This window comes from Amphiprion ocellaris, chromosome 7, assembly GCF_022539595.1.
Source record: "Amphiprion ocellaris isolate individual 3 ecotype Okinawa chromosome 7, ASM2253959v1, whole genome shotgun sequence".
Classification (NCBI taxonomy): domain Eukaryota; kingdom Metazoa; phylum Chordata; class Actinopteri; family Pomacentridae; genus Amphiprion; species Amphiprion ocellaris.
The window spans coordinates 2,721,373-2,736,571 of record NC_072772.1 but is presented as its reverse complement, the minus strand read 5'-3'; the positions used below and the strand labels follow the sequence as shown (position 1 = coordinate 2,736,571).

The 15,199-nt window shown below is 35.1% G+C and overlaps 1 protein-coding gene across 2 annotated transcripts in view; it reads right to left on the bottom strand.

Annotated features, from left to right (window-relative positions):
• Positions 1-13,563: 13,563 nt before the first annotated feature.
• Positions 13,564-15,199, bottom strand: part of LOC111565113 (CD166 antigen homolog) — a 41,950-nt gene continuing 40,314 nt past the window's right edge. For both annotated transcript variants that reach the window (XM_023265112.3, XM_023265111.3), the window contains one exon: positions 13,564-15,183. The gene's annotated coding sequence lies outside the window, so the exon portion shown is untranslated. The remainder of the gene's footprint in view (positions 15,184-15,199) is intronic.

Genomic DNA, 15,199 nt, shown 5'->3' with positions numbered 1-15,199 from the left:
TATTTATTTTTCTACAAGTACATATATTTAAACATATTTTTTTAGGATAAAATACTGGAAAGGGTATCTAAAATGTGCATTATGTGAGTTTTTATGTTACTAAAGATTCACGGTCACAAAATAACTAAATATGCAGATATCTTACAGTATTTTTTGCAATTGTTTTCATCAGTTAATTAAATATGTGGTTGAGTTCTTAAACTGAATATGCGTCCTTGCACTGAATTGATGATTAAACTGTGCCAAACAATATAATTTTGCACAGTTTCCGTTATTACACTCCCTTTGTTAGCAATATTACTTTCAGATTAGGAATGGAAACCGAAACCATCTATACTTTCATTTTGACATTCCAATGTATACACCTGTAAAGGATGTATTTAATTGCACTGAAGGCAGGGCATCCAGTGCAACAGCATTAGGTTATATATGAGCAAAGGTTATACCACCTTCTCACTAATGTAACAGTGTGCAGAAAAAAGGCCTGAATCACACCGATTACAAGCTTAACACCACTACTCTAAATCGGATTTTTAAAAATTTATTTTAGTATTTAGCCAAACATGCATCCTGACATGGCAGTACCGTGATAATAATACAGCCATTTACATGTTTTTTGTTTTTTGTTTTTTTGCATCGTGCCATTGAGCAGTTTAAAGGAAATAAGTGCTTGGGAAGCTTCGTTCTTAAACATTTACACACAGTTGTACATGTCACTCATGCCAGGTCTTGTGAGCAGATAACACTTGTCTAACTTATGAGCATATAACTGACAGAAGTTCTGAGAACATTTTAAATCCTGCCTAAACAAGGTGTATTTATGAACAGGAGACCCAAAGAGTGGTGACAGAATCATAAACATACAGTAGACATAGTGATTTAAATGTAAACAAATGAGTGTGATTAAGCAACTTTTAATATGTGAAATAAGAAATACTGGATCTAGATTAAAAGCAAAACAAATAAGCAAACTAATATTTGATGGAGCCTCCGTTACCACAGTCAAATTTCACATTAAACACTTTCATGTAACATACTTCTGCAGTGTAACTGAGTATGTAAATTATATATGTTATGCAGGTTTAAACCAGAAAAATGTCACATTTTTCTGGTTTAAACCAGAAAACAAACACTTTGAGGTCCAATACTATCTTAAAAGTGACACATGATAACAAAAAATCTCATGTAACTCTATAAAGCAATATAAATGTGTGTAAATGTTCCCTTTTGAGACATCTACCTCAGAAATAGTCCCTATAAACAGTGATTGTGTTGTCTGTGAATCAATCAAAGTATTCGGGACATATGCAGATGCTAAAAAACACACATGGTTGTCTGTTTTTATTTTTAATACATGTATATAGCACTGTGAGCAACACACACTGACTTACCTTCATGTCCAGATATCTCCCACAGATTTCTAAAAACTTGACCAAACAAAACCGAAACAAATGGCACAACCAAATACTCCTGGTAAATGATCAAATGTATTTATTTTCAGTAAATTTTTTTGCCAGGATGCATCATATGAGGACAGCTGAGGAGAAACCAGTGGAAATGTGACTACATGTGGAAAAAAAGGTTTAAATCAAAATAAACAAATGCATCCAGTTTGATATTTACTTTGAAGTATCTATCCATGGTTTTTAAGTGCATCTGAAACCATAGTCGGATACTTGCAGTATCTAAACACTGAAAATGGCTTTGCTTGCTGTAATACTTCCTCCTGTTACTGTTCATGGAACATCTCTTTTTAGTCTTTAGATGGGGCCAAAACAGTTCTTGTTCCGTGAAAAAATGCCCCATAATGTTTATCAAAAAGTAATATAGGGCCTCAGCAGTTTTTCCACATTGAGTTGCAGCAGAAAAATAGCAAGAAAACTAGAGAATTGTGTACTAAAACACTAATTTTGGAAGGTTTCCTCTGTACTTGTCTAACTTGGATGACTGAAGCCACACATAAGCCTCAGATAAACTCAGGGAGATATTTTTGTCCAGAGAGACGAGTGCGGATTTTGTGTCCCATTGCGTACCATGAAAATGTGTCAGGAATGATCACAGTGAAGCAAAGAATGAAAACCAGACCGACCACAGCACCTGTTCTGATGTACAGCTCAAAGGCACATTTATAGCCATATATCTTAAGCATTTTAATGTCAACTTTTTTCTTTTTCTAACCCTTTTTAAATCTCCACAGTTGCTGTGCAAACAGCAGTGGATATTATTCCAAAAGGTCTCAAGAGGTTCAGGCGGTTGTAATCTCGTGAAATTGTCAACTTATGACATCTGCTGGTTGTATGAAAACCACATGAAGAGATTCTGAGTTTTCCATTCATTCAACTGCATGACTTTTGAAAAAAATGGATGGTGTTTTGCATGAACGTTGACACTTTGATTATGTATTGATGTAAGTGATCTACTGGAAATACATAGTGGAAAACCAGGAAGAGTATTTACTGTATCGTCTTGTCCTTTGGTAGATTCAGCTCTGAGTGCATGCAGCATACTTGTGAGTTTTCAGAATGTTGTAGTGTGCATCAGTAACTTAGTGCTTGTCTGTGTCATTAATGTAAAAGAAATCATTTTTGAACATCATTACAGTGGTGCCATTTTATTAGTGATACACAATCCAGTACTGATACTAAGTGAGTATCTGTATTGGATTGTATTTCCTGCTTTGTGCCAAATGAGTCCTGTAATCCATTTACAAAGCAGAACAAATACATTTCACTCCACCCACTTCAGGGGACTTCCTAAATTCTTGGGAAACACACTGACAACTATTGTCCCTCATAGGTTATTTGGGGAAGCTGATTCAATCAAACTTTTAAGATTTGCAGTCGAGTCCATAAGCATTTTCTGTAATTACTTGCACTGATTTTGCTAAACCCCTTGAATAAAGCTGAACTTTCAAATTTATTGTGGAGGTGTACAGAGGCAAAATTACAATAAAATATGGATCTGACTATTTAGTCATGGTTATTGATATAGATATTTACAAAAATCCAACCTGCTGGATGTAGACATTAGTCTCGTGTGTCAAAAAGAGAAATGGCAGCTCTTGAATTTCATTTTTGAGAGCAAGAAGTGGTGATATGCCCCACTTGAACGTGAAAAGTTTAGTTCTGAGTAAAATATGACACCACAGCTTCTTGCCTATTGGCTTGGGGGTTTTCCTAGAGAACTTATTTTTGTGTTCCCATTTGTATTTCTCTTCTTTACTCACAACTCATTGGATTTACCAAAAAATCAATTCAGGTAAATTATGTGTTCATTCATTCATACAAAAGCGAATCTATTGTCTAAACAAATTATTCATTGTGTTGTGGTTGTGGTGGGCTAAAGTCTTTCCCAGAGCTTTTAGGTACCCATGGAATAGGTCACCCATCTGTCACAAGTCAAATACTGTGGAACATGAAGCAGCACAGAGAAAGGCTTCAGTCCATCAGCGGACTCAAACCTTAAACTGTTTCTGAGTCACCAGTGCTGACTGCTGTCATACCTAAACTATGACTGTCCAGCCCAGAATTTCCATTCTCATTGAGCACAACAGACATGGATGTCATTGAACCTCTGGTATAACCATGACACGATATGCAGAGGCTGTGATGAGACTCTCAACTATTAAAACATTGATCTGTGTACTGTAGTGTTGGACAAAACCACAATTCTAAATACTGGCAAGTCTTATTTTAAAGAAGAATAAGTCAATCTAATTAAAATCACAAGGAATATCTAAGAAATATTAAGTGTATGTAAACAGGTTTGTAAAACTATGTTAATTTTATTCAGTGTTCAATTCATAAATCGTTTAAGTTATTATAAAGGTAGCTAATGTGATCAGCCTATAATAACCTATGTGAAACTGTGTAAAATGTGTGAAGACAGCGGATTGTAACTTATCATTACTGAAAACCATGTACCTTAGTATCTTTTCCATAGTGTCCCTCATTTCTGCTTCATTAAAAAAAAAAAATAAAATTATTACTCCCGATGTCATCCTGTCTTTGGACATTCCTGTCGTTTAATTTTGCTTTCTTGTCATTTTTATATTAATCATTCATCCCTTCTGTTTGCCACTACTGTTGGACCAGACAACAGACAGCACATCCCGACAAGCCTGGTTTTTATGGCTTTCAGGTGAAAGATTTCTGTTCAATTATGGTTTAAAAGTAAAATTTCCAAAGAATTTCACAAATTCTATCTCAACATATAGCAAGTTTTTCTACATTTCACCACGAGTACTTCTTGGCTAAGGTGTATAAACATGTAGTGCAGTGATGGCATTCACTTTACCTCTCAACAGTAGTTATCAAGTTAATCATACACAGTCCTGAGCTGAGACATTAGCTGAAATGAATACATTATCCCAAAATGATTTCTTCTTCAGTTCCTCAACTTTTCGAGGCAGATATCATTAACAGAAAGATCTGCATTTTGAAGCTTTATGGGTCAATCTGTGTCAAATCAGACAGAATTCAGGATAGGAGAATATGTTGCTGCACCACCTCAAACTTTGTTCATAGTTAACTTGTTTGTTATTTGGGACCCAAACCGAAGTTGTGTGAAATAATTTGGCCTAATTTTGAGAGTTTCATGTTTTTAAAGAAATTTTGTTGATAGACTGTCATGGAAATTTTCACTTAATCATTAAACTCAGAAAAAACAAAACACTTTGCTGGGTCATTGGCAGATTTATTATCATTTACAATATGGAGAATGAAAATACAGACCTTACTCTTGTCTCCTCCAAGGAAGTACAAATGCAACAGCTTTTATAGTGAACAGACAGTCAGTATAGATACAAATTTAACCCTGTAATCAGTTTACATCCTATATAAGATATCTTCCTTCCCAAGAACAAAAAACCTTTTAGAGCTGTAAATATCTCTTCTGAGGCTGATCTTTAACCTTTAGGAAACTGTTCTACAATCATGCTGCGCTACATGAAAGTACCTCTACTAATATGAAATAGTTCCACAGCAACAGAGATACATGGACATAAACAAATAGATAAATTAGAACTTAAGATGTCATGATTCACCTTGTTTTCACAAGACGCAGATATTGTATACGAAGGTAAGTGGTGGCTGGATTCAACAATGGTGTGAGAGAAAACGTATGAACTCCATCTGATATCTGTTGGGTTCCACTAGTGCAGGTTCTTTCACCAGCATCGACTACAATGAGGACAGGAAAACAACACAAACACAACATTAAGACCAACAGAGACATTGAAATGTTTTAAAGATTTCTGTTCTGCAAATGAATGATTTATAAATCCACTGAAGAATGATGATTCTTTTACATCGTTTTCTTTTGCTGCTTTTAGCACAGCATCGACACCTGTTTCACTTCTCTTGTTATAGCATTTACCATGATGTGTGTGTGTGTGTGTGTTTTTTAAAGAAACATGAGATTTATTGTGATGTGTGATTAATCAGCTTCTCTGTTCATTTTTAATATGGGAACATTCAGCAAAATAAGCTTAATGCATCAAATTTTAACATGGAGATGACATGAAAACAACCTGTAACTTTGCACATTTAATGACAATATATATAAGCATGTTTATACACCAGTTTTTGTGGTCCTGTGAATAAGTCCATACCACAGTTTTGACATGCCAGAATCGCCCAAATGGTCCCTTGGCTTACAACACTTGACTCAACAAATTCTACTAATGTTAGAGGCCTCAAAAGTTAGTGAAATGTCAGTCAAAGACAGTATTTTAGTAGGAAACATTGATACATCCACATAAAGACAGTTAGAGAAAATTTATGGGTGCCCAGTGCTGCCTTCATTTGAAATGCTTGCTATTTTTGTCACTATTTTCAAGGGCCACTAAATAAAAATTGGGCCTGTGTTGGAGTCTTTTTATAATTTTGATCTTCTAGAAACAATGTCGTCACTAAACTTCATGGCTGTGGGAGTTATGTTTCTGGAAATTTTGAACCCTTTAAATGGCTGAAGATATTTACAAAAATTCGGAGAAAAGCAGAAACTCTTAAAATTCAGTCTAACTTTGCAGAACTTGATTTTGATTCACAAATGCATAAACTCAGAACAAAATCTGAGATGGTGGAGAAACACCATTATCTGAAATAACACAGACCGACCCTTAAGAGAATTATAACTACCGCTTGGCCATGTAGGTTTTACTTGCCAAGCCTACTTTATAGCAATAGAATGTCCAGTGCAGAATATATTCAAGTGAGTGCTATGAGTGAATGATTCATCATAAAGTGTAACCTGTAGTCCATCACATGCATCATTAAACCACAACTCAGACACCCTGATAGATATAAAGAAACATAAACATCACTTTGCAATATGAATAAATGACCACAGACAAACTAAAGCAAACCTATTGGTCAAACACCACAGGAAAAACTGTAGAAAACAAAGATTAATTAAAAGTAGGTGGAAAACAACAAAGTGGTGAGGTATCATTTAGTAAAAACAGGCTGTGAGGTAAACCAGACCTTAGTTAAGAACAGTTATTAGTTTTGTTTGATAATGTAGTCTAAAGTTTAATATAAAAACCTACATTATTGCTTATACATGTGATGTGTAAACAGCAAAGGAAGTATAGACACTGTTAAACTTGTTACACAGTCTTGCACTGAAAGCGTTTCTTAAGTAAAAATATGTAAACATTATCACAAAAATGTACTTAAAGTATTAGAAGTAAAGTAGTCAGGGCAAAATAAATGTCTCATGTTATATTAAATATTACATGACTCATTTGAATTGAATTCATGCATTCATGTAAAAGGCAGGATTTTATTGTTATGATTGGCTGAATTGGAGCTCATTTTGAACTATTTTAAACCCAACTGCAATGTAGCACACTAATCAACACACCTCTAATATGAGTGTGTTAACGGTGAATAACCAAAATCAGATACACTAAAATCACTGTTGTCGACTAACCTGACAAGTTCTTAAAACAAAACAATAAAAAAGAAATGATATAAGTAAACATCAACCATAACTTTGGCTGTGAATTTAACATGCAACAAATCAAGTTCTTGTCATCACAGCTTGCCGTCACAGGTGAAAAACAGAGTCAAATGTCATGAAGCTAATCGTACTTTCCTGTTGTTGCCACTCTTTCTGGATCTTTGACCCTTTATAGAAAAGAACAAAACAAATTATTAGAAGATCTACATCTTATAAACAGTCCAGACAAATTCCACTTACAAATCCATAACCTCAGGATGAGTCTTCACCCCATACGTTGCCCTGACAATTAAAACAGTGCTTATTAAAACACAGAGTGTCTTTGGTTTACCAACAGGAGTCATCACAAAAGCCAGAAAAAAATGAACTCACCTGTGCTGCCTGTTCTTTTTACCAGGTCAGAAGTTCTCACCTTGACTGGCCAAAATTGCACCTGGGTCCTAGTGCCCCTGCTACATAAAAGAACTAATCACTAAAACTTTCTGATAAATGCAGAAAAGTAGAAGTATAAGTACATTATTTCCCTCTGATATCTAGTGGAGTATGAGTTTAAAGTGTTATAAACTTAAGTGAAGTCAAATTTGTACTTAAGCAAAGTACTTGAGGAAATCTTCTTGGTTAAATTTAAACATTTTGCCCTGTGTATATGTGCACACACAGAAATTGCTCACCTATACTAAAAATCCATAAAAACTGAGCACATACTTTTTGTAAAAGAAAATACAGTTTTACTCAATGAAAGAAGCACAAAGAACCCACATTTGACCTATAGTTGGACTGAAGGGGGTCGAATTTCTCTTTTCTGACACTACTACAATGTAAACATTTGAAAAAGGTTTCAGGAACCAATTTCATCAAAATCATTGCATCACTTCCTTATGTCAGTAAGTTCTGTACTTGTCTACTGACTGCTGGGTTTCATTGTAGTTATTTAAACTGATTTTAACGGATAAATGAAGCTGAACCACTTTGGCAGTCATAGAGGTTTTTACTAAGTCTTCATTTTGTGCTAATATTCCTTCAGGAAATTAATTTAGTTAATTCAATTGAAAATGTTAACTCTAAAACTTGTTTTTGAAAGATGATGTTTGTTAGTTCGGTTTAAAAGTAGCTACATTTCACCCAAATGCACACAAAGAAAGCCAGCTGGCAATAGTTGGAAAACAAATACTGCAACCATTAACATGATAAACTGTTTCAGTTCATTGTTACAAATTCCTCTAATTCCATCTGAGGTCTATTTGGCTCGTTCCTGTTTTGTTTATTTGTCTGTTGGGCAGATTCTTAAGTTGCAATCTACTTCAAACAAATGTGACTAAAATACCGGTAGTTTTCAGTAACCACAACAAATGCACCAAAATTGCAAAATCAGTTGACTTTTGTTTTAGACGTCACTTACACAAATGAGGCACAGCAGGAAAGAACAATGATCACGAACCTTCCTGAAATACTAAGTTTCCAGATGGTACACATGACTTAAATAATCACATAAATTTATCATTTCAGCTTATTTATTAGTTCTTTTTTAATTTCTCACTCTTACTGTAAATGTGCTAATGTCCCAGGAATCAGTTTAAGAGTCTATCATGGTATTTTCCTGCATTTTTTTCCTATAAGCTGGTGTCTCCTCATATTTACAATAAATGATCACAACAACACTCCGCAGTGGTGACAGTATTAAATTTGCAAACTTAGTAGGTAAAAATATCCTTAACTGCATATTTGTTGTCTTTTGACAGCAAATTAACTGAAAACAGAAATACTTTAAAGAATAATACTGCTTTAAAATGTATTATTAAGGACAACTAAGCACTGAAATGTATCACATCCTCAAAAAACATTAAGAAATAAAATTTTACTAAGCAGTTTGTCAGGTGTAGCTTTATTTGCCATGACAGTACAGTCTTTGTGCCCAGAATGAGAGAAAAAAACTAATCTAATAATAAGGTTTTCGTTGTTTCCAACTTCATATATTACAGTATACTCTTTGGCCACAGGATGGCAGCAGAAGTTCATTTCGGTCAGTATTATGCAGCTCTGATGAAGTATTCCATGCTTAAATTTCTTACAGTAAACCATATCATATCTATTGCTGCCTAAAGGTCAGAGGGTCACTGAATGAACTTGCGATACCTGTAAATGACCCAGCATTTCATATGATTAATCAAACAAATAATGTGCTTTTGGACTCCAAGAAACAGTATTTTTTTCCCCAGATGAAGTAAAAATTGTCCTTGCAATTCCATGTTCCAGGTGTCTTCACCTAAATGACATCAGTTCTGTCCTTGTGGGGTTTCATGGCTCAATCAAATCAAACATTCCTGCTTTTTCCATTTATTAATGGTGTTCGCCCGATGCTGTACACTATAACATAATGTTAAAGTCCACACAGACATCAGCACTGTGTCAAAATACACTTCAAAGATATTATTTCGCTATTTAATAGGATTGTAAATTACTGTAAATGATGGAAGAAGCATATTCGCCATAACAGTGTAAAAACATGGAATTCAGATAAGGTGCCTGAGTAAAGTCATTCAATATCATCAACAAAATAAAGCATTAAAAGCTGATTATGCTGAATCACCAGTGTTGTATTTACATATATAGAGTTATACATAATTTTATCACAACATTTTTAGAGATTCAACATGTAAACAGCAATACTGCACTAGTTTAAAGTATGGTCACCTTGAAATACTACTATATGTTGTTTGTTAGTTTACTCTATAAAATCATGTTTCATCCATTCATCATATATTGTATAAGGAATCCAAGCTAGAGCTACAACATACAGCAGAATGGTGGACACCATTGTGCAAAATCACTTAAAAGATAAATTACTTCAAATTGTATCTCCTCTCAATAATTGCATTATTTCTAATTTGACAAGTAGAGTCTTTTGTTTTATGAGCAATCAGATGCACATACTTTTAAAGGACTATACTGAAAACACAGACACCAAAGTAGAAACTTAATGTAACAAAAGTGAGTACACCTGTGATTACTGACACAATTTAAAACACGTGATCACAAAACTGAGTACAACTGTGATTTTTCAAACATGGCTGTAAAAGAACTCACGAACACCACGGCTTTCTTAGCTTTAGACCTCTAAGATGTGTGTATCTGCACATCTGCATCATTGCTCTGCATGATGTAGACACAAAAAGAATGACTAGATAACTTTCAAAAGCTAATTGTGTGACCTCACACAGATGGAAAAGTAAACAGCCACATCAGTGAAAGATCTGTCAACCTTAAATTCAGTTAAAACTCAGTTGCAGCAGTAATCAGGAGGTATAGAAGAAGCCATAGTGTCACTAATCAGAGCCACAGTGGTCATCCTCCTAAATGGCATCATGCACAGTGCGCCACTTTCAAAGTCTGCTCATGAAAGTGCTTCAGACTTGGAACAGTCGTAATCTCTAGAAAGTGGAGCTTCTGTAGCAGTTCAGCCAGTGTGAAGAACAGTGTATAACTTCTATGGATGGGGGAAAAAAATCCTAACCTGCAGACTAAACTCCTAAAATGCATGGGAAAAGGCTTGAAAAATATTGAGAGCACATTCTTTGATCAAATTAGAACAATCTAAAGTTGTTCAGTTCAGGTTGTGTCCAGCATGTTTAACATGAACTTGACCAGGACTACCACACTGAATGCATATTCCTGACAGTGAAGCATGGAGGTGGGAGCATGATGATATGGGATCACATGAGTGCAAAAGCTGTTGGGGAGATGACATTGATAGATGGCATCACCAAAATACTGGCTGACAGGATAACGCACAGTCTGAAGAAGATTGTTGCAGCATAATAACGATCCAAAGCACACTGCCAAAACTCTCACAAAAGTTTCTCAAGAAGAAAAAAATGAAAACTAAGACCTGGCAAAGTATGGCCTGACTCAAATCCAACAGAATACCTTTGGGGTATTTCAAAGAGAAAGGTAGAGCAACACAACCCCTTCAGCAAAGAGCAGTTGAAATAAATAGTCTCTGAAGAATCTCTCCACAAATTCGATATCTTCCATGCTGAGGAGAATTGAGTCTGTCATCAAAAATAAAGTTGGACATATGAAGCATAGGAAATCTCAGTACTAGCTTTTGCTGCACTAATGGTAAATCTAAAGTGCTAGTGTTTATATTATGGAAGAGTAAATATTCTACTGTTAAACAGCTGTGTCTACAACTGTAAAATGATGCAACAGTTGAGAGGTAATATAATGTTGAATCATTTGACACTCAAGCAGTATCTTTCATGGATGTTCTCACTTCTGTATATGTAGCTAAGAACTATAGCTGTTAAATAAACGTAGTGGAGCAAAAAGTGAAATATTTCTCTCTGATATGTGGAAAGTACAAAAAATGCATCCTTATATACAATTTTTGAGTAAACGTAGTTACTTTCCATCATTTGTTAATGTTGAATAACTTTAAATGAGTTTTAGATTTGATATAATCACAGTGATCACAACATATTCAACCTCCTCTGGATTGCTTCTATTTTTGTGTGCATCTCATACTGAACTGTATCATATCGTCAAAAAATTTACATAAAACAACAGAACTTGATTAAACACATGATACAAGTTTCAAAGTATAATTCTTGGCAGTTAATAAATTCAAAAACTACTTAGCTGCATGGATAACTGGTTGTAGCCGGACTCGACATATCCATCCCCAATAACTACCAGCTAGTGTTCAAGCAAATTAGCACTTAAATAGACCATTTTCGGAAGCATGAAGTAGTACTTTGAGTCTAAATCTAACAAAATTCCTCAAGAGTGTGATTGAAATACAGTCTGGGATACTTTTCAAACCTGCTTCTAAGGCTCTGCAGTCCACAGATCCACAGTGAGAGACATTATCTTCAAGTGGAGAAGACTCTGAATAATAGTGTACCTTCCCAGATGTGGTCAACCTTCCAAAATCTACAATTCCCCCCAGAGCACAGGGACGACACATGCAGGAAGCGACAAAGGCCTCTCTCACTTCAGTGACAGTTCAGATTCATGACTCTGTGCAAAAATTATATTTGTTGGAGAGTGATGAGGCAAAAGCTACTTCTAACCCAGAACATTAAGACTGATTTGGGAGAATTGTCAATGAACTAATAATTTGAAAGTTGAACATCACGGTGCAGCAAAGTGAAACAAACACAGAATTCCACGAAAAGCATCATTATACCCACAGTTGAGCATGGAGGTGCAATATTTTGAGGATGCTGTGCAGCTTCGGGATGACTTGCCATAACTGAGGAAACCGTGAAGTCTGTTTTCTGACAGAAGATCCTGAAGGAGAACATCAGATCATCAGTCTGTGAGTTGAAGCATACAAGTAAGTCCACATCTGGATTGCAAAGTCTGGAGCTGAACCCTGTTGAGAAACCAGGATCCTGTTATGAGCAGTTCATTCTCCATGTGACTGCTAGTAAGAAGATCTACAAAAAAGACACAAAAATCACAGCAATGTCAGAGACTGCTCTGTGGCAAGCTGTTTTAAGATATAATTGGTGGATATTTATTGCAGATATCTGTAATTCACCAAATTCAGTCAAAAAGAACATTTCAGATCATCAGGCTCAATCTTTCTTGGACAAACCACTTTTGTCATACTTTTATATCCAGACGTAACATCATGGATATCAGAAATACAATTTCTCCCCTTTCAGGTATCCAAGCTTCAAATTTTAGTGGTGTTTTTTATTTTAGATATCCAGAATGAAAACTAGTAGACTAGACTAGCAACAATTGAAACAGTCATTCTGGATAATAAAAACCCAATACAAATAAATGGCAAAAGTGATGTAATTTGTCCTTGAAAGAATGGTACTGTGAATATCTGAAAGGTTGACCATGAAAAATTGATTTACGGCTCTCCTCGATACATGTCCACTCTCACTGTTAAGAATTGCCATAGTTCTTAGGTTATTGAGTTGCTGCTGCCTGAAGTGGCTCAACCGGCTCTTCAGTTCAGGGATACAGCTACTTCTCCATATCCAAGTTGTGGATTTTTATTCAATAATTACAACTGCATTTTGCGCTCACTCACGTTCCTTTTGTTTTATTAAAGATCTGACACAGTTTAGTATGACACAAACCAAAAAAGTAGGAGAACTCAGGAGGGAGTTGAACATTTTTCATGGCACAGTACAGCTTCATCTATATCCATCCTGACATAGCACCTCAATGAAATGTCAAAGTCAGTTTCTGCAAGGAGATGAATCCTGATATTGTAGACTAAAACATGGTGCAGCAATAATGTCTTTTTTTTTTTTTTTTTTTTTAAATGTCAGATTACTTCTTAACAAATAAAGTTTTGGATCAAGTCCAGACTTCTGATGAGTTTTGTGCCCTTATGATTAAAGATATGTATATTTGCAATACCTCTGAGGCAGAAATAATTGAAATTTCAAGATTGTGTAAACAAATATTTCATTTTTGTGAAATTACACATCTCGACTCATCATACAGTCAGTCTACACCATCATCTCAGAACTTCTCTGGTTAAAAAGAAAATTAAGATCTGAACTGTGTTGTTCTTTATTTCAGAAGAAGAGAAGAAAAACTAACAACATAATTAATATTCAGTGGGCATAACTTTTCCAAATGTACACTTTATTTTAAACAAAAGTACAAAAACAAACATCAGATATTTACAATACTTGCATGGCAATGTTCACTTTCTTTGGTCATTCTTCCAATTTGATGGTTTTACACAAGGTAGGCAACAAACAGCAGCTTGGAGGTCTGAGATTATTACATGCCGAATATATTATTCAACCAGACGCTGAGCAAACTACTGATGACTCAGAACTTAATTACATTTTCGGGAAAATCTGCAAGCAATTTATCAGCGGCTTAAATCCAAGATATGAATTATGTGACAGTTATTGAATTTGCCTACCAGGATATTTAATCTTGCACAGTATAAATAGCAAAAAAGAAAATTAAAATCACATACTTCACAACTACATCCTGGTCTTGATACATTTTTCAAATTTAGTAAATGCTCTGAAAGGACCAAGATCGTGACATGTACAGCTGCACGTATTCATCGTATTCTACACAAATTTTGACATGAAACATGAACCCTAGTGCACATCACAAACTGAAGCAGTTACAGGTAGATTTTCAAAAGAAGGCAAACATATCATATAAAGGCTACTTTGACACAAACATCCTGTTCACTCTGTGTCCTCAATTACAAAATTATGCCTTTTAGCTACATAATAAACAATCATACTTCCAACACTGATGGAGCACAAACTTTACAGTCCTGACAGATAAAAACTAAAAATATCCTTTCGTTACTAGAGGCTCAAGGACATTTCCTTGGGAGAAGCGTAAAAATAATAAAAATGGCTTTCAATGCAGAATGTGTGCAGTCAAATTAAAGCCAGAGAAATGAGTTGTATTGTGCTGTACATTCTCCCAATAATCTACCTGCTTGTGTTGTACAGTGGTTATGTCAAATGTGCAGTACATTTGAAAGATAAAAAAGGAAAAATGAGCTGTCATTTTCTCTCCTTGTTACAATCGAAGAACAAAAACAACAAAAAAAATCATGTAACACCAAAGAACTCACCTACTTCTTGCAATTCCACATGAAAATCATATTACCAGCTATAACTAATGCTGAGTATAACAAAATACCCTTAGCCCTTTCAGGGATTTCCTTTCATTTTCAACTTTTTTGAATGAACAAACTGAATTATATGCACCAATAAACAGATTTTGATGTTGAAGGCAGAGGTTGTTTGACTGTCATGGCATGATTCTAAGAAGCAATAATCATCCTCTTGTCCCAGTTCAAGGGACAAAGAGTCAAACACAGACTAATGCAGGCCTACACATCCTTACAGCGAAGGCAACTGGTCTAGTAGTAATTTTACTTGCATCGACTAACAAAACCAAAGATTTGCATTTTCTCAGTTTCCCAATTTCCATTCTAACAAACATGAATCCTAATAGTAGACAAGTTTACACAGGTATCAGTAGTGCAGACAAGTTATGTATATCGCATACAGTATCCATTCTTTTTTCTTTTTTTTTTTAGGAATGGCGGGTGAGGGGTTGATGGGCTCGGGGTGGATGTTTGGATATGCATTTTAGTAAAATTCTCCCTGAAACCAAATCCAAACTGTCTTCATCCCAATGTACACTTTTTTCCCCAAAGACAGAGGTGAAGAGAAATGTGCAAAAGTTCTGTTCTCACTGTGAAAAGAACAGA